The sequence below is a fragment of the Cannabis sativa genome, chromosome 6, assembly GCF_029168945.1.
Source record: "Cannabis sativa cultivar Pink pepper isolate KNU-18-1 chromosome 6, ASM2916894v1, whole genome shotgun sequence".
In the NCBI taxonomy this organism is placed as follows: domain Eukaryota; kingdom Viridiplantae; phylum Streptophyta; class Magnoliopsida; order Rosales; family Cannabaceae; genus Cannabis; species Cannabis sativa.
In genome coordinates this window covers 11,743,405-11,765,184 of record NC_083606.1, presented here as the reverse complement: position 1 = coordinate 11,765,184, position 21,780 = coordinate 11,743,405, and the positions used below count along the sequence as shown (strand labels likewise).

General features: G+C 35.1%; 1 long non-coding RNA gene across 1 annotated transcript; it reads right to left on the bottom strand.

The window, feature by feature from the left end:
• Window positions 1-18,043: 18,043 nt before the first annotated feature.
• LOC133038770 (uncharacterized) lies at window positions 18,044-20,078 on the bottom strand. Its single transcript, XR_009688283.1, has 3 exons — window positions 19,106-20,078; window positions 18,939-19,009; window positions 18,044-18,212 (listed from the first exon to the last, which is right to left on the bottom strand). It is a non-coding gene; the product is annotated as an uncharacterized LOC133038770 (long non-coding RNA).
• Window positions 20,079-21,780: the final 1,702 nt, after the last annotated feature.

The window sequence follows — 21,780 nt, the reverse complement described above, 5'->3', positions numbered from 1 at the left end:
TGCAGAAACCCAGACCCCCCTGAGACTTAGGGAGGCAGAGTTTGTCCCAAGCTTTAAAATACAACCCATGGTTACCTTTCTCAGACCCCCACCTGAAGTCACGAACCATACCATCAATCTTCCCAACAAGCCGGTTAGAGAGCTTGGTCGTTTGCATGGCATACATCGGCAGGGATAACCCCACAGACTTGATGAGAGTAGCATGTCCAGCTTTAGACAACGTCTTAGCCTTCCATCCCTAGAGCTTTGACGACAGGTTTTCAATAATGAAATTGAAATCGGTGTCCTTTTGTCTGGAGCAAAAAAGAGGCAAACCTAAATATTTGATGTTACCTTCAGGGGACCCAATTCCCAGCTCCGACTTTATACCACTTCTCATACCAATGGGAGTATTGCTACTAAAGAAGATTGAGGTTTTTTGTTTATTGACTTGTTGGCCTGACCAAGCACAAAACTTCTCAATGCATTGCCAATAACCCTTCACTTCTTCCAAGTTCGCCTTTCCAACTAGGATTAAATCATTCGCAAAGAAAATATGAGTAATTATGGGACCACCTCTACTGAGCTTTCTGCCCTTAATATCTCCCTTACCCCGGGCGTCATTCAAAAGTCTGGACAGAATTTCCGCCGCCCAAATGAACAAATAAGGAGACAGAGGATCACCCTGACGAAGACCATAGGATGGAGAAATCTTTCCAACTTGCCCCCCATTAAGGCATAAGCTAAGAGAAGTAGTAGTAATACACTGGGAAACCTAACCACGGAATCTTTGTGGAGCCCCAAACCCATCAAGCACTTGATCTATAAAATTCCAGCTCAACTTGTCATAGGCTTTCATAAGATCAATCTTCAAGGCGAAACAACCTTCTTTGCCTTTCTTCCGGTTGAACGGATGAATGATTACATTATTGTCCTGAATATTCCTTCACGGAACAAAAGCCACCTGGGTAGGGCAAATAAGGGATGGCAACAAAGGTTTAATTCTATTGGCCATAATTTTAGAAATGACCTTGTATATAACATTACAAAGGGAGATAGGTCTAAAATCATTGGTTCTCTTCAGGTTTTGGGTCTTGGGAATGAGAACAATATTTGTTGCATTGACCCCTTTGTGCATAATACCTGTCATGAAGAAATCTGAGACTGCTTCACAAAAATCCACACCCACACTCTCCCAGTAGTGCTTGAAGAACATAACGGATATCCCATCCGGTCCCGGGGCCTTGTGGTTACTCATAGCAAAAAGAGTCCGACGAATTTCATCATGAGAAGGCCTCTTACTAGCTCTGCTTGATCATCAGTAGACAATCTATCCCTAATGAAAACATCGAAATTTAGCTCCTGCTCATGATCCGATCCAGAAAAAATTCCTTGAAAGAACTCTAGGAATTCCTTGCCAATCAACTCCCGACTGGAAATCCAAACATTATCTTTATTTAAAATACATTTTATAGCATTCCGTCTCCCTCTGATTGCAGCCGAGAGGAAGAAGAATTTCGAATATCTATCCCCTTCCTTTAGCCAAGAAAACTGGTCCGCTGCTTCCAGTACAGATCTTTCCGAGCATAGGCCTCATTAAGAGCTCGCTAAATATCGCACTCAGCATCCCAGTCTCTTGATCCCACTGTCAATCCTTGGATGGCGTTGAGTTTACCTTCCAGATCTTTAATTAAGCTATCAACTTTACCAAACTGGGATCTACTCAATGCAAGAGAGCAACCCGAGTTGCACCAATCTTCTTGAAAACTCTAGCGAGAGCCCAAGGATAACACACCGATTTCCAGGCGCTATCAACCACCAGCTTGCTCCTCTCATCCCGAGTCCAACTATCTTAAAACTTGAAGCTTCTTTTGAATTTTTCCCCCATACCATCAATAAAGAGACATAGAGGCCTATGGTCAGAGTTGCAAGTCTGAGAGGAGAACAAAACAGCCTTTGGGAACAAGTTGAGCCATGCTCCGTTAAATAAACCTTTATCAAGAGCAGACTTGACATGATTCTCCCCGGCTCTATGGTTGTCCCACGTAAGTTTGTCTCCATTAATAGGCATGTTAATGAGCCCCCTAGAGTTAACCAAATTTGCGATGAACGGGATAAAAGGGTCCCTACCCTTTGAGCCAACTCTTTCCGACTCATTCAGAACAAAGTTAGTATCACCCAGAATGAGCCACGGACCACCAAACCTATCTCCAACCTTCATGAACTCAGCCCAAAACGATCTCTTGGCATTACAATATGGAGGGCCATATACACAAGACAGCAGCCAAGGGTTGCTCAGAGGATCCGAATAGACAAGACCAGTAATATGGTTTTGGGAGCAGGCAATACATTCAAACTAAAACCCTAAATTTCAAGCCAAAATGATCCCTCCCGCATTACCAACAGCTGGAATAAGTATATGAAAATAAAAATGAAGCGGAGTGAGTGTACGTACCAGAGGAGTGGCCTTAACTTTGAGTTCGGTCAGGAAAAGAACATCTTTCAGCTCCCGAACTGTAGAGGTCTGCCCTAACCCTCTACAGTTCCAAGCAATACCTCTCATGGCTCCTGTGGAGGAGATATAACATTCTCCTCCACAGGGGTATGAGAGTAAGCCGAAGCAGGAGAGCTAGCATCATCAATGAAAAAAGTGCCAACCATCTGACGATCCACGATATCATCTCTACCATTTGGACTCCCCTCACTCGGGTTAACAGAACACCCGATAGAGTTGGAATTGTCATTGAAGGGTTCATCTAACGCCACTTTGGAATCACAAACTTGGTTACTTTTGTCCCATGGAAAATCACGAACGACTCTGGGGTGTTGGCAAAGTAACTTGAGAGGTCTCGAGCAAAAAGAAGCAGATGCACCATCAAATTTTCTTTTCTTAATAGACGTGGTTCTCTCATTTTTTTCAGAAGTGGGTTTGACCCCAATGTCACCACCAATCTTTCTTATCTCATATAAATCCAAGCTACCAAAATGTTTTAGCTCTTGCAACAAAATCTCTAGGCCTTGGAAAAAATTGGATAAGGCCATGTCTTCATCAAGTAGGAGGTCGGCCTCTTGCCCACAAACTGAGCTATCCCTTGAATTAATAGCCACATTTTTATCCTTCTTTAACAAATTCTGTCTAGCATTCTTGCACGGCCCATTCGACTTGAAGGAGCCCAAAGCACTTATCTTGGATACACGGCTCTCTTTATATGGCCCACTGACCAACTTCTTGAAACGTGGCCCAAATAAAGGAAAATGATTAGGGATATTAGGAGCATCAACATTACCCATTTGTTGCATTAAAGATCTCGGCCCACTATCCCCAACATCCAACTGGCCCACCGCCCCAACCAAAGAGCCCGAGTTGACTAAGTCAACCAATTCAAACACACCCTCTCTATCAACACCACACGACTCCCCATAAAATTTTGAAATAGGCTCTAAATGAGGAAACATAGCAGTATCCTTTCTCACCACCAGCTGCTTAGAGTTGGAAACATCACAAGAAGAGGAAATAGTGTTCCTCTCCACCTTTGCCACCTTCGTTCGCAGATTTGATTTTAAGAAAGTGAGACAAATTGTTGAGATTAGGAGAGCTTTTGAGTGTCATTTCTGGTAAGAATTCTTGGTCAGGCAAAAAAACTCTGCCAAATGATTCCTCCATGGTCTGCATCAATCACCACCAAGTTAACAGAGTCCCTCAATTCCATGGCTATGTCTTCTTTTCCTGCTGTGTTTGTAGACCAAACGACACCATTCCTACTTGTCGAAATGAGGTTGCCACTAATGTCAAAGTCAAACTTATCAAAGTTTGAGATTGGTAGATCTCTATTAGCAGTTCAAATTGACTTTGAACAGTCCTTGTGAATAATTGGAAAGGAAAGGATTTGGAATAGGCACAGGAAAGAATCTCAATCCAAAGATTATTTACAGTCAAAACTACAAAGTGGAAAGATTTTAAACAATTTCTTTAAATGAAGGGATTCATATATCCCAATACAAACTAAAATTAAGAAAAACATCTAAAAATAAAAAAAACTTACCAAAATCTTAATGTCCTCTCAAGCTTTCAAGCAACAATCTCAAATCTTTCCAAAAAAAAAAAGAAAAATCATTTAAGATTCGTAAATGGCTTACGGTTATCAATTCATTTATCTTTTCTTTTTTTTTTTTTCATTTTTTTATATATTACATAATATTATTTAAATATTTTTTTTGAGATAAATATTATTTAAATATTAAAGAAGTCAGTGTTTTTTTTTTTGGGTGTCAGTATTATTAGACACTACTGTACAAAGCTTTTTAATCAGCTATACGCTAATATATATTAGTTAACGTGTACACTTAAAAGTCATTTACGAATCTCTACACCAATGGCAGAGACAAAAATTTGGCAATATAAAAAAGAAAATTTCCAAAGCTCAGAAAAAGGTTGCTGATTTAAACAATGTTACTGACCGAACCTCTAATGCCATGGAAGAGTTGAAACACAGTGAAAATGTCTTAGATAATTTGTTAGCTCAAGAAGAGACATATTGGCAGCAGCGTTCGCGTGTTGATTGGATGCAAAATGGGGACCAAAATACCAAATTTTTTCATGCCTATGCATCATCTCGCAAAAAGCATAACACAATTAAATCTCTTGTTGATAATGATGGAGCTGTGGTCACATCAAAAATTGTAACATCGGATATGAACGACTCCTGACTTCGGCCTTTTACCAACGATGATGTTTACAATGCTCTCAAAACAATAAATCCAGACAAAATCCCAAGAAGTGATGGAATGTCAGCAATGTTCTACCATAAATATTGCTCTATAGTTGGGGATGTAGTTACTAAAGTTGTGTTGGGAGTCTTGAATGATGGTGACTGTTTGGAATCTATTAATCACTCACTCATTACTCTCATTCCAAAGATCAATGTTCCTCAAGGTATGGGAGATTTTAGACCAATAATCCTATGTAATGTCATTTACAAAATTGTTTCCAAGGCTCTTGCTGTCAGATTTAAAGATGTTCTTCCAGCAGTAATCTCTGAAACGCAAAGTGCTTTTCTCTCTAATCGGTTCATCACCGACAATATTCTTGTGGCCTTTGAATTGGTTCACCACTTGAAACATAAAACAAGGGGAAATAAAAGCTACTCAGCACTAAAATTGGATATGAGTAAAGCTTTTGACAGAGTGGAATGGTTTTACATCCTAAAAGTCATGCATAAGATGGGGTTCCATGATAGATGGATTGCAATGATCATGAGTTGCCTAAGTTCCACAAGCTTCTCCTTCATGCTAAATGGTGAAGAGGTTGGATATGTCAAACCTACAAGAGGCCTTCGGCAAGGTGACCCTTTGTCACCATACTTATTTTTAATCTACTCTGAAGGATTATCAAGACTATTACAGCATGAAGAATCGACCCAGAACCTTAAAGGCTTACGCTTAACACGTCATGCTCCATCAGTTTCTTACCTTCTCTTTGCAGATGATAGTCTCCTTTTTTGTGAAGCTACTAACAGTACAGCCGTGGCAATTAAAAGGGTTTTGGACATCTACCACAACGCTTCAGGCCAATTGTTGAATACAACGAAGTCAGTAATGTCTTTCTCGCCTAACACTACACAAGCTGCTAAGGATTTTTTCCACCACACTCTAGGAATGCCAATTAGTGAATGTCATGAACGTTATCTTGGTCTTCCCGCTTTTTCAGAGCGTGATAAAAAAGAAATGTTCAGTGATGTAAAAGAACGAATATGGAAAAAACTACATGCTTGGAATGACAAGCTCTTCTCAGTTGGAGGGAAAGAGGTTCTATTGAAAGCAGTGGTTCAATCAATCCCTACATATGCCATGAGTTATTTTCGTCTGCCTTCTACTTTTTTTAGCCAATTAGAATCCATGATGGCTAATTTTTGGTGGGGTTCAACTAAGGATGGTTCAAAAATTCATTGGCGAAGTTGGAAATTGTTATGCAAATCGAAATTTGAAGGTGGAATGGTTTTCTCTCCTTTGTACATTTTAACAAGGCACTCCTAGCTAAGCAAGCTTGGAGAATCTTTGAGATGCCTAATTCCTTACTAAGTCGATTGCTCAAACATAGATACTTTTCAAATAACAATTTCTTGGAAGCTCGGCTTGGTCACTCACCTTCACTCACTTGGCAAGGAATACATTGGGGAAGGGAATTGCTTGTTGAAGGACCGCGTTATAAGATTGGTAATGGTTTCAATGTTTTCGCTGGCTTTGACAAATGGATTCCGGGATATACTGATTTCAAACCAGTTAGCTTCAATGGGGCTGATTCTTTGACTGTTTCCAACTTCATAACCAACCAAAGAGAATGGAACATCCCTCTACTTAATCAATATTTCCAATCCATTGATGTGGACAGAATTGTTACCATTCCTCTTAGCTTCTTTCCTTCCAATGATCGTTTGATTTGGCACCATACTATAACAGGCTGCTACACAGTGAATTCGGGTTTCCACCTTGCTGAGAATTTGGCAGAAAATCAAGAAACAAATGGATCAAACTCTCGCAGCACTTGGTGGAGAACTTTTTGGAGCTTAAATCTACCATGTAAGGTTAAAATTTTTGCATGGAGAGTGATGCAAAATGCTCTTCCTGTAGCTACTAGTCTGGTGCGAAGGAAAGTAATTGATTCTGTAACTTGCTCTTTGTGTAATAATGCATGGGAATCGATTGGTCATGCCTTGTTTAATTGTACCAAAGCAAGGAAGGTTTGGAGAGAAACAAAGTTCACCATTGATCACACACATACTCATAATATGTACAATGGTGATTATTTGATCCATTTATCATCTCTACATTCCAAGCAAGACTTTGAATTAATTGTTTGCACCATGTGGGCTATATGGCATGATAGAAATAAGGTCATTCAAGGAGGTTTGTCAAAGCCTAGTCAAGTCATTGCATATTTTGCTAGTGCACATCTGGAGCAATACTATCGGGCTAAAACTAAAAACCAGCAGCAGTATATTAACTGCAATGTCCACACCAGCAATGACTCTACACCAGTACACTTTCAGCGACAAATATCTGATGTACCTTGGTCCCCTCCGAGCATATCTGGACTTAAAATAAATGTTGATGTTGTTGTCAACCAAGAAAGGAAGGTATTGGGGGTTGGTGCTATCGTCCGTGACCATCAAGGCAGTGTTGTTGCTGCTTTATCCAAACCTGTTCAAGGTTGTTTCAGATCGGATGAAATGGAGGCCAAAGCACTATTTCATAGTCTTAATTGGGCGCTGCAATTGCAATTACAGCTTACAAATGTTGACACTGATGCATTGCGTGTTTCATCAGCTATTAATTCTCTTTCTAAGAATCTATCTAGTTTTAATGATTTAATTATGGATGTTAGTTGTCTTTTATCCTTCTTCTCAGGAGTTACAATTTCTCATGTTAAGAGAAATGCTAACCAAGCTGCTCATGGTTTAGCTAAGTACGCTCTTGAGTTGGATGAAGATGTCTGTTGGATGGGCGAAGTCCCAAATCCTATTTTCTCTGTTGTTGTAAACGATTTGCAGTTTTAATAACAGAGAAATTTCTCGAAAAAAAAAGTATATCAAAGGTTCAAAAATTGTCACTATACTATAAGAACAAAACAGGTGTGCTTACCATATAATTTTTGTATATATATATGCTTATAATAATTTGTACACTTTATTATAACCATACTCTTTTAACTACAAAGAATGTATCTATCAGTATCATTATTTTTTAAAAATATATGTTTAGAAATAATATATAAAATGTATTTTGAAAGTAATTAATTCTCTAATCAAACTTAAATTTTATGAAAATATATTCTAATATAATCCTTATATATAGAGAAATTAATATAAAATACGTATAACAATGAAATTCATTCTTTTATTGTACATATAATATATAATTATATTTAAAGAGCACACTAATATAGTCACAATAGCTAAAAAAATTCTCAAAGATCAAAATCTCAAACCTATTTCAAAAATTAAAATATAAAAATACATTACCTAACTAAAAAAATTGAACATACATGTATTGCACTTAATATCAGTTAATTAAATCTAATTAAAAAGAAACTAATTAAATGTGCATTGCACGTAACATCAACCTAGTACATATAAACAGATCAAAAGTTTCTTATTTTGGAGAATCAGGTGGGCTTGCCCAAATTTTTTTAAAAAATAAATACTTTAAGGAAAGAAAAGAAAAAAAAAAAACCAATCACTTTTGTAATAGTGACAACATTACATTAAAATTCAAATTTTAAATTTACTATTAAATACACTAAAAAATGTGTATGAAGAGGTAAATTTAGTTTCTTATGATTAATTTTTTAAAAATATATATCTGTCATAAAGTGACAATACCGTCGTATAAAAAAAATCATTATTAAATACAATAAAAACTTTTGAAAGAGACCCTAGACTGACATGTGTGAACGAAAATGCTACATAAAAAGTTTTACAATTAAAATAGTAGTCTAGCGCTAAGCATCGGTCGGTTTGGTTGGCTTTTTCTATATTAAAATCTAAAATTCAGTTTTCGGTTTGGATTGTTGCAATTCAAAAACCGACCGACCGATTCAGAACTTATCTTAAAATTGACCGTTTCGAACCTCGGTTTCGTCGACTTAAATCGCCCGAGCCGAACTTCTTTTTTTTCTTTAAAATATGATCCAATGTATTCTATAAGCACATTATTCTACATTCTACAACTGAAAACATACAAATTAATTGTTTAAAAACTAATTATCTTACTCTTTTAACTTTAATATTAATAAAATAATAATAATATATTGTTAGTAACTACAATACATAAAGTAAAAAAAAAAAAACTTAATAAATTAATTTATATATCTATAACGGTCGGTTTAAGTTTTTTCTGTCGGTTTATTACCCAAAAAAACTGACCGTTCAATGGTTGTTTCAATCGTTAGCAATTTTTTCGATTTTTAGTTTTGTCGATTTCGGTTCTAACGATGTTCGGTAGGTCGGTTTGAACTATTTTTTTAGTTTTCTAAATTTTATGTTTAGCCATAAACAGTACACAGTATATATCAAGTGCAGTAAAATTATAAATATTGGCACTCAACAGTAAAAATTAAAAAAAAAATTAGTATATGGCGTAAAAATCTCTATATATACTGGACATCTACTCCATGTAATCTCTTTTAATTAAATGAGATAAACATGATATACATTTACATTATAGCATGGATTGATGATAGAATTGGACATGGGATAAGTTGAGGAATACTTTTTTTTTTTGTATCCATTAATGAAAAATATCCCTATATTATATTTCATTGAAATATACCCACTTTTGTGAATGGGTTGCCCAATATACCCTCACCTTTCACTTAAATCTAGCATATAATTTATATTAACTTAAGAGATATAATATGAACATCATTTATAAAAGTGGGTATATTTTAAAAAAATAAAAATAAAGGTAAAAACATGTAAATCAAAGTGGGTATCGTTGGACATTTGTGGGCCCATTACTCTTTAATGGTCACGCCCTGTCCAGCCATTCAAAATAGGGATAATTACACCACATACTAAAATTTTCAATTTTTTTACTTTTATACTGTGGGGTAAAATTTTTTTCAAAAATACTGAGTTTTTTTTTTCAAAAATACGGTGTACTGTGTTAAGTTTTTATTGTTATTCTACGGTTGTTTTTTAGTTATTCTACTGTTATTTTTAGTTATTATGTTTTGTGTTCCACTGTTGTTTTATAAAAATACAGTATTTTTGAAAAGATTTCCGTGTGACAGTATTTTTGTAAAAGTTAACCCGAATTTTAATATTTTTGTAAATTTCCCTTCAAAATAATGCATATATAATGAAGTTGGATCAATTTCTAAGCTCTCAATTGGGCCTTATCCACTCGTTCACTTAAAGCATTTATTCTTTTTCTTTGCTCCAAATCTAAAAATCAACACAAAATCTAATTAGATTAAGGGCCAGTTTAGCACAATTGTGCTGTGGGAAAAAGCTACTGTAGCTGAGCTGTGAGAAAAAGCAACTATAGCAAAATTGTGAAAAAATATTGAGTTGAGTGTTTCGTAAATTATAAATTTTAAAGTATTGTGAGTTCTTAAGATCTATTATAATGATAATGATAATATTATAACTAGTTTAATATAATCACAAATATGTAAAAATTTATTTTATATAATATTTTATTTTTTATATATTTTTAATATTTTTTCAAATATAAATTTATATTCATTTGATAAAAATAATTTATAGTATTTTTTTATTATGTTTTATCAAATGTAAAAAAAATTAGAAACTCAAGTATATAAAAAAAAATTCTAAGTTGATGTTGTTTATTAATATTAAAATAAAATATATAATAATTCTTTATTTTATTATAATTAGTTAATTTTTATTTTTTTAATATGTGTAACGCCCGTACTTTTATAAAAATATTAATTTTATTTACAAGCGTTAAACGCGGAAAATCGTAATGTCGCATTTTTATTTAATACTCGAAAATGTTCACAACTAGCCAGTTTTCGTAAAAAAAAACATAATAATTAATAACTAAAATAATTGCGACATAAGTTTAATAACATAAATAAATAAACAGAGCGCCCTAGACCGCCCGCAGTTATATGGCCCTTAGCGAATTTACACACACAAGCATCCAAAGTTCCACTCGCCACCGGCTTTCTAAACTTTCAGTTACCTTGGTCTGCACATGATAATTTGATAAGGGTGAGCTACTAAACTCAGTAAGGAAATGTGTGTCAGGTAGTCACATAAATAAAAACAAAACTTAATTAAAATGCACATGCAAATATTTAGGCAGATAGCAAAACATAAACTTAATCATATCACTAGTCACTAATAATTAGGTTCTAAGCTAAATCACATAATAATGATTACGCCCGAGTCCAATTTTGGCAAATAAACTCGAGCTATTGGACTAAATGGCGGAGGGCTAGGTTCAGTAAAATCGTACCCACTACTAAATGGCCCCCTATCTACCATATAGACCCAACAGTCAAGTATTTAACCATTATCTTCTCGGTCAAACCATGTCACATAAACTATAATCTATCTAATTTAAATAATGGCAAACTACTATACATTATTTAAACAACATAACAATCATAATTAAATAATGTGAATCTTATAAACACACTATTTATATACATACTTAAATAACATGAATCTTATAAACATATTATTTAAATATATACCTTTAGCAATGGCCATGCTCTAATACTGTAAACATACATAAATAACATGAATCTTATAAACATATTATTTAAATATATATTATACAGTACATTAAATAACAAACAATAAAGAGTCAGGCAGAAGACCTTAATTAACTTCTCTTTTACTATTCCCACTCTTTCTATGAATGTTATCACATACAGAAAACTTATATTTTTCTACTTAATTTCCTTACCTCGAATGTGGAGTTCTAGCCTTGATTGTAATGAGAGTGATCCTTGAGAAACAATAATTTTCTTATGAAACCTAAATTTCATATTTATTAATTAGAACATATTACAATGGTATATATATACGAGATCTTAATCTTGAATCTACAAATCTAAAATCATAGAATGATATACCTTAATTAGCTTCAAATGAGATCTAGTTGAGCACTAAAACTTGAATGTAAAAATAATGGTGATACTGATGTCGATATAATGAAGGAGATGTATATATGTATGGGGATGGTGGTGATGTAGTGATGGTGCTATCGTGTAGCTACGTGACTATGGCTATATTGTTTTGAAGAGAAACACAACAATGAGAGAAAGAGGAAAATTTTGTTGAAGGTAAGAACTTAGAGATGTTGGTGATGGTGGGCTTCGGCCTAGGATGAGTAAAGGGTTTAGAATTATTATTCTTTGAGAGTGATGAATTGGTGATATTGGTTTTGAAACTTAGAGAGAGTGATGAAGTGAGCTACGAGATACAATGTATGCTTGGATGTGTTTGTGAGATAAAAAGGAAAAATGCCTCTTATTTATAGACTTTGATTGGACTTAACTCTTGTTGGTTTAACCCTACTCCACCCTTGAGTTAAGCTATAATAAAACTATTTAACTAATCATCATAATACTTGACTAATTCAATTTGAAAGCCCTATATACGTTTCATGTGAAATATTGTTTTGGATTTAGTCAAAAGTGGAGAGAGAAAAGCTAAAGGCAATTCAAATGGTAATATTCTTGGACTTCACTTCGGCTACCAGAAATTCAAATGTTTATGCTATTATTTCTCTAACTATTCCTCAAATGTATCCCAACAAACCATGTGTCATGCCTATGTATTCATCTTATTCCACTATAATCTCACTTAATGCCACATGTATAAGACCACTCCAAAGCTTCAGCCAAGCACACAATAAACATATATAAACCTACATGTAGTTTATGTGGAATTGGTCAACTTCTCTCCATACATATCACAACAATATGCCTAAGTGTAAATAGCTTATTTCTAATTCAATAATGCACTCACACATATATGACTAGCCATACTAATAATAATAACATTACTAATTACAATAATAATAATGTATAATTATCTATATATATTATTTAGGTACTTAGATACAACTGATTATTAATTAAATCATCCATTAATTTTATAAGCCCAATTCAAAAATATATATATCTTACAAGAAAATACTATTTTATATGAAACCATTATTTCCACATCGAGATATTAAGACTAACGTAATATAGAAAATAATAACTAAATATTTCGATTATTACAATCTACCCTCCTTAAAGGAATTTTCGTCCTCGAAATTTACTTACTTGAGAATAACTCGGGATACTGATTCTGCATGTCCTTCTCCAACTCCCATGTCGCTTCTCTATTAGAACTATCACTCCACACGATTTTGACTAAGGGTATAGTCTTATTTCGTAAGACCTTTATTCCTTTTCTATCACGCGCACAGGGCGTGCCATAAAGCTCATGTCCTGCTGTAAGTTCAAGTTCTCGTACTTAAGCACATGTGTCGGATCAGGTACATACTTACGTAACATGGAAATGTGGAAAACATTATGCGTTTCTGCTAATGTCGGCGGTAGGGCCAAACGGTAAGCTACCTGACCAACTCTGTCCAGTATCTCAAAAGGACCTATAAATCTTGGGCTTAACTTTCCCCTTTTTCCGAAACGCATAATCCCCTTCATAGGTGATACCTTCAAGAACACTAAGTCCCTACAGAAAACTCAACCTCCTGTCTTTTCAGATCTGCATAACTTTTCTGTCTACTTTGGACGGTGAGCATCCTTTGCCGTTTCTTTTCAACTGCTTCTGAAGCTTCTCTTACAGCTTCTGGACCTAAATAGCGTCTTTCTCCAACTTCATCCCAGTGAAGCGGTGACCTACATTTTCGTCCATACAACATCTCATATGGTGCCATTCCGATTGTGGCTTGATAACTATTATTGTAGGAGAACTCTATTAGGGGTAAATACTTGCTCCATGAGCCAGTGAAGTCTAGTATACACGCTCGAAGCATATCCTCGAGTATTTGGATGGTGCGTTTAGATTGTCCATCTGTTTGGGGATGAAATGCTGTACTTAATTTCAATCGCGTCCCCATTGCCTTATGTAGACTCTCCCAGAACTTGGAGGTGAATACTGAACCTCTATCAGAGACTATCGTCTTTGGAACTCCATGCAGCCTCAATATCTCTTGCACATACAGGTTAGCATACTGCTCTGCGTTGTAAGTAGACTTTACTGGAACAAAGTGTGCTGACTTGGTGAGTTTGTCTATAATTACCCAAACTGAGTCGTGTTGCTTGGTTGTTCGGGGTAGTCCTGTCACAAAATCCATGGCTATATCTTCCCACTTCCATTCTGGTATTTCCAATGGTTGCAACATCCCTGCTGGTCTCTGATGTTCAGCCTTAACTTGTTGACAAGTGAGGCATCTAGCTACGAATTCAACTACATCCTTCTTCATCCCTGGCCACCAATACAAGGTTCTTAAGTCATTGTACATTTTGGTTGACCCTAGATGCATTGAGTGGGGTGTAGTGTGTGCTTCCATCATGATCTTTCTTTTAAGCTCTATGTCGTTGGCTACACACACTCTTCCCTTATACCTTAGCATGCCGTCTGTACCTTCGGAGAAATCCTCTGCCTCCTTCTCTGGCATGCCTGCTCTTTTCTTCTGTAAGAACTCATCAACAATCTGTGCATCTTTAAGTTCTTGTAGCAACGTCGAGACAATGGTTAGGTTAGCTAGCTTTTGTGTAATGATCTCTATACCACTTCTTTGGAGTTCTTGTTGTAGTGGCATTTCCATTTGTGCCAGTATTGCCAAGCTGGCATAACTGCGTCTACTTAGCGCGTCTGCTACTACGTTGGCCTTCCCCGGATGGTAGTGGATTTCACAATCATAGTCCTTAACAAGCTCTAGCCATCGCCTCTGCCTCATGTTGAGTTCCTTTTGCGTAAAGAATTATTTCAGGCTCTTGTGGTCGGTATAAATTTCACATTTCTCCCCGTAGAGATAGTGCCTCCATATTTTTAGCGCAAAAACTACTGCTGCCAACTCCAGATCGTGTGTTGGGTACCTCTGTTCATACTCCTTAAGTTGTCTTGAGGCATATGCTACTACTTTGTCATTCTGCATTAGCACGCATCCCAGCCCTTGTTTTGATGCATCACAGTACACCACAAACTTATCCTCGTTATTGGGAACACATAATACAGGGGGTGTTATTAGTTTGTCCTTAAGTGTTTGGAAACTACCCTCACATTTTTCTGACCAGATAAACTTCTGTGTCTTTCGAGTCAAGTTGGTTAGAGGAGTTGCGATCCTGGAAAATCCTTCAACGAAGCGTCTATAATAACCAGCTAGACCCAAGAAGCTTCTTACTTCACTTGCAGTCTTAGGTGTTGGTCAGCTCTTGACCGCTTCGATCTTTGTAGGATCCACCTCGACTCCATCTTTGGAAACTATATGGCCTAGGAATGCCACCTTCTCTAACCAAAATTCACATTTCTTGAATTTGGCGTATAGTTAGTTCTCCTTAAGTCGGTTTAGAGTCATCCTCAGGTGTTCCTCATGTTCCTCCACAGTTTTGGAGTAGATAAGAATGTCATCAATGAATACAACAACAAACTTATCTAGGTACTCCTTGAACACCCTATTCATCATATCCATGAAGGTTGCTGGGGCGTTAGTTAGTCCGAAAGACATTACTAAGAACTCATAGTGTCCATACCGTGTTCTGAATGCTGTCTTGGGTATATCTTCCTTCCGGACCTTCAGCTGGTGATACCCAGATCTTAAATCTATCTTTGAGAACACAGCCGAGCCTTGCAATTGATCAAAGATATCGTCAATCCTTGGCAGAGGGTACTTATTCTTGATGGTCACCTTGTTGAGCTCACGGTAGTCCACGCACATCCTCATACTTCCATCTTTCTTCTTGACGAAGAGTACCGGCGCACCCCAAGGTGAGTAACTCGGTCTAATGAACCCTTTGTCTAAGAGCTCCTATAGTTGTATTTTAAGCTCTTTTAATTCATTAGGTGCCATTCTGTACGGAGCCTTTGAAATTGGATTAGTCCCTGGGGCTAATTCAATGACGAACTCCACCTCTCTATCTGGAGGTAGTCCCGGTAGATCTTCTGGAAAGACCTCTGGAAATTCACAGACTATGTGCACATTCTCCACATTTAGTTGCGTTTCTATTGCTCGATCCACTACATTGACCAAGAATGCCAGACACCCCGCCTTCATTAGCTGACTAGCTTTTAGGGAAGAGATTAATGGAGTCCTAAGGGCCAGCTTGTCGCCCTTGAATATAAACCGATCCCCAGTCTTTGTTTCAAAAACGATCAGTTTCTTTCGGCAATTGATTGTCGCACCGTGACTAGATAGCCAATCCATCCCAAGTATAACATCATATTCCTTTATTCCCAGCTCTATTAGGTCGCCCATGAGTTCTTTGCTTTCGATTATGATAGGTACATCTCGCATTCTTCTTGTTGATAGTATGGTTTCTCCCGAGGGTAATTCCGTCACAATACCACATCTAAGTAGGTCACATGGCTTATCTATACTATCAATCAACCTAGTAGCTATATAAGAATGAGTAGCTCCAGAATCAAAGAGAACATTACAAGGCAATCCGTAAATAGAAACCTGACCTGAGACAACAGTGTTGCTTGTGGCCGCTTCTCCTCTGGTGAGAGCAAACACTCGAGCGGGAGCGGCTTGGTTCTTCTTCTTTTGTCCCTTTGGGCAATTTTTCTACAGATGGCCTGGCTGCCCGCAATTGTAGCAGACCCCTGACTTCATCTTACACTCCCCAAGATGTTTTCTATTGCATGTGGGGCAAATTGGGAATTCTACATAGGACCTTTTCACCCCATTGTTGTTATTTTGGACCACTGCTTTCCCCTTTTTATCACGATCATTACCGTGATTTCCCTCGTGTTTTCTCTTGTTCTCTTGATTTCCTCCATTGTTTCTTCGGGCTTCCCACTTAGCAGCATTCTCCTTCTTTATATCATTTTCGAGCAACTCAGCTTCGAGAGCTTTCTCTAACACCTCAAAGATAAACTGTGTTGGTCCCCACCATGATTTTCACATCTTTTTTTATCATGGGGTTCATCCCCTTCAAAAACCTTTTGACCCGAAGGGCCTCGGTTGGTACGATCTCTTGTGCAAACTTTTCCAGACGGTCAAATTGCCTAGCATACTCCGTGATAGTGAGATTGTTCTGCCTCAGATTCATAAACTCATCTTCTTTTACAGCCAGTATGGCGGCACTGTAGTACTTCCTGTTGAACACATCAACAAAATCTAACCAGGTCATAGTTGTTATGTTGCGACTCTGTCTTACTACTTCCCACCAGATCCGTGCATCCTTTTTAAGTAGGCTGGCAGCACAGGATACTCTTTCCCTATCATTGAGGTCCATATATTCCAATATGGACTCCACTGAGCGCAACCATTCCTCAGCTTCAAGTGAGTCCGAGCTCCCATTGAATATTGGTGGTTGTTGTTTCCTGAATCGCTCGTACACAGGTTCAAAACGTTGTATTGGTTCTGGATTCATTGCAGCTGGTTGAAGAGCTAAGTTTCTAACGGGTGGATTTTGATTCTGGCGTAACTCCTCATTCTGAGCTCGTAGCCTTGAAATTTCTTGAGTTAGCTCCTCACGTATACGAGCGTTTTCTCGGAGTATCTCAGCTTGAGCATTGGGAGGTTGTTGTTGTTCGAGTGCTACTTCATCTACCGGTGCTACCGATGCTCCTTGTCTACCTCCCCTACCGCTTTGGCCTCCACGTCGGCCTCCGCGTCGACCATCACCTCGGCCTCCGCCCCTTGCGGGTGCTGGAGCTGCATCCACGTGGATGTTTCTATTGCCGTTGATTCGAACTGATCTTCTTGGAGACATTATTTCCTAATGTTCCTTGTTTGTTTCTAAGAATTTCTAAAAGAAGATAAACTTAAATAAGATATCACTATTTTCAAAAAAAAAATGCCCATACTTACATAACTAGTTCACAAATAATTTCTATTTATTCAAAGATAAAATAAATAATCACATAAAATAATAAGACACACATTTTTTTTTCAAGAGTCATATGGTGCTATCTAACATCAAGTTCTAAAATTTTACCCAAAATTTTATTTTAAACTAACTTGAAATATATTTATATGTATTAAAAAAAAAAATTATTTCATATGGGTAGTACCTAAACTTGGATATTGGTACTAAGGTTTTTTTTTTTTTTTTTTTAAAAGTAAAATGCCAATTTAGAAATTACAAAAAAAAAAATACACATAAAATGCAAGTATATATAATGGACTTACTTGGTGGCAAGCAGAAACTTTTTGGCTGATGTGTGTAACTCGTGAGAACGTTCGGGACCGATATAACTGTGGCTCTGATACCAAACTGTAACGCCCGTACTTTTATAAAAATATTAATTTTATTTACAAGCGTTAAACGCGGAAAATCGTAATGTCGCATTTTTATTTAATACTTGAAAATGTTCACAACTGGCCAATTTTATATAAAAAAAAACATAATAATTAATAACTAAAATAATTGCGACATAAGTTTAATAACATAAATAAATAAACAGAGCGCCCTAGACCGCCCGCAGTTATATGGCCCTCAGCGAGTTCACACACACAAGCATCCAAAGTTCCACTCGCCACCGGCTTTCTAAACTTTCAGTTACCTTGGTCTGCACATGGTAATTTGATAAGGGTGAGCTACTAAACTCAGTAAGGAAATGTGTGTCAGGTAGTCACATAAATAAAAACAAAACTTAATTAAAATGCACATGCAAATATTTAGGCAGATAGCAAAACATAAACTTAATCATATAACTAGTCACTAATAATTAGGTTCTAAGCTAAATCACATAATAATGATTACGCCCGAGTCCAATTTTAGCAAATAAACTCGAGCTATTGGACTAAATGGCGGAGGGCTAGGTTCAGGAAAATCGTACCCACTACTAAATGGCCCCCTATCTACCATATAGACCCAACAGTCAAGTATTTAACTATTATCTTCTCGGTCAAACCATGTCACATAAACTATAATCTATCTAATTTAAATAATGGCAAACTACTATACATTATTTAAACAACATAACAATCATAATTAAATAATGTGAATCTTATAAACACACTATTTATATACATACTTAAATAACATGAATCTTATAAACATATTATTTAAATATATACCTTTAGCAATGGCCATGCTCTAATACTGTAAACATACATAAATAACATGAATCTTATAAACATATTATTTAAATATATATTATACAGTACATTAAATAACAAACAATAAAGAGTCAGGCAGAAGACCTTAGTTAACTTCTCTTTTACTATTCCCACTCTTTCTATGAATGTTATCACATACAGAAAACTTATATTTTTCTACTTAATTTCCTTACCTCGAATGTGGAGTTCTAGCCTTGATTGTAATGAGAGTGATCCTTGAGAAACAATAATTTTCTTATGAAACCTAAATTTCATATTTATTAATTAGAACATATTACAATGGTATATATATGAGATCTTAATCTTGAATCTACAAATCTAAAATCATAGAATGATATACCTTAATTAGCTTCAAATGAGATCTAGTTGAGCACTAAAACTTGAATGTAAAAATAATGGTGATACTGATGTCGATATAATGAAGGAGATGTATATATGTATGGGGATGGTGGTGATGTAGTGATGGTGCTATCGTGTAGCTACGGGACTATGGCTATATTGTTTTGAAGAGAAACACAACAATGAGAGAAAGAGGAAAAGTTTGTTGAAGGTAAGAACTTAGAGATGTTGGTGATGGTGGGCTTCGGCCTAGGATGAGTAAAGGGTTTAGAATTATTATTCTTTGAGAGTGATGAATTGGTGATATTGGTTTTGAAACTTAGAGAGAGTGATGAAGTGAGCTACGAGATACAATGTATGCTTGGATGTGTTTGTGAGATTAAAAGGAAAAATGCCTCTTATTTATAGACTTTGATTGGACTTAACTCTTGTTGGTTTAACCCTACTCCACCCTTGAGTTAAGCTATAATAAAACTATTTAACTAATCATCATAATACTTGACTAATTCAATTTGAAAGCCCTATATACGTTTCATGGGAAATATTGTTTTGGATTTAGTCAAAAGTGGAGAGAGAAAAGCTAAAGGCAATTCAAATGGTAATATTCTTGGACTTCACTTCGGCTACCAGAAATTCAAATGTTTATGCTATTATTTCTCTAACTATTCCTCAAATGTATCCCAACAAACCATGTGTCACGCCTATGTATTCATCTTATTCCACTATAATCTCACTTAATGCCACATGTATAAGACCACTCCAAAGCTTCAGCCAAGCACACAATAAACATATATAAACCTACATGTAGTTTATGTGGAATTGGTCAACTTCTCTCCATACATATCACAACAATATGCCTAAGTGTAAATAGCTTATTTCTAATTCAATAATGCACTCACACATATATGACTAGCCATACTAATAATAATAACATTACTAATTACAATAATAATAATGTATAATTATCTATATATATTATTTAGGTACTTAGATACAACTGATTATTAATTAAATCATCCATTAATTTTATAAGCCCAATTCAAAAATATATATATCTTACAAGAAAATACTATTTTCTATGAAACTATTATTTCCACATCGAGATATTAAGACTAACGTAATATAGAAAATAATAACTAAATATTTCGATTATTACAATATGTAATAAATAAGTAAATATGATTTTAGTACAAAAAAAATTATTATAGTCTTTTAATCAAAACAACTGTAGCTTCTCTGAAAATTCTCAAAAAGTTATTTTTTGACTGTTTACCAAACAAAATTTTATCACAGTTTTTTCAAAAAGCAGCTTTTAACTTTTCTAAAAGCTGTGTCAAACGGGCCCTAAATATTTTCAAATATAATAATTTACAAAACTAAAAAAAATATTCAACTGAAATAATTTTTATTAAAGCCTTAAAAAAATACAAATTTGAGTTCTAATCAATAATCAACGTGTTAAAATTGTAAATATATATGTTTATTTTAATTATTTATAAATATTTATAAAATTGTATAAAATTTTATAATAATGTGTTTCTGCACATATCTTGTAATATAATAAATTTACTTGTATATAATTAAAAATTACTTTATTTTAAACATATTCGTTTTTTCTATAATTATTCCATTTCTAGTTACGATTTAGTAAACCTATCATTAGAGTAATCAGATGATTAACTAATTACCTCCATCTTAAGATAACCAAATTACATTCACTTATAAATCAAATGGTTAACTAGTTACCCATAAAATATTTGTTAAAGTAAACTTTAAATTAGATATAATGATCATACCTATTTAGTTTTAGTCATATATAGTTTTAGGTGGAGATCACATCATTTTTTTTTTTTGAAATCATCATAATTTTTTAAAAAAATTGTATATAATTTATATAATAAATATTGATTAAACATTAGAGAAAGCATATAATTAAGTGTGTCACAATTATTATAGAAAGGAAAATAAAGTTTTTCTTTTAGTTCGAGATAAAATTACTACTTGAATGAAAAAAGTATTGATTTGCCATAACAAAGAGGATCATCATGTTTATAATTATTATGGCACGTTTGTTATACTGTAACGCCCTATCTAGCAGAGACACCACGTGTGTGTGTGTTTTTATAAAATTCTTATTTAAATACTATATATTTATAACAAAAGTGTAGGTAATTAAATTTTGAAATTTTTACACCAAAAATCTAAAATGATAAATTTATTATATAAATACATGTACACAGCTAAACCAACTTTTTTACTCATATTCTATATTTATATTACTATTTTACTACATGCACACACAATTCAACCTTTTTGACACTTGAGTGATTGATGTATTTCTCTCCTTTTTCTCTTCTTTTTTCTTTTATTTTCATTTTTTTAAAAAAAATAATAACCTCCATAGCTGAACACTTCCCTCTCCACAATCCCAACTTCATTTCACTCTTCTTTTTGTTCTTCAATTTTTTTTTCAACTCCCATTAACCGTTTTCCCTCTTTTTATTTTTCTCTTAATCTATATATAAATATGGTTGTAACTCATTCTTCATCAACTCCTTCTCCTATTCAAAAAAAAAAAAAAATTCTAAAATGGAGTTGAAATCTTTAGCTAATAGAAACAAGGGTAAACGACCTGTTGTTGAGGATGATGACTCTGATTTTGCTCCTCCATTTTCG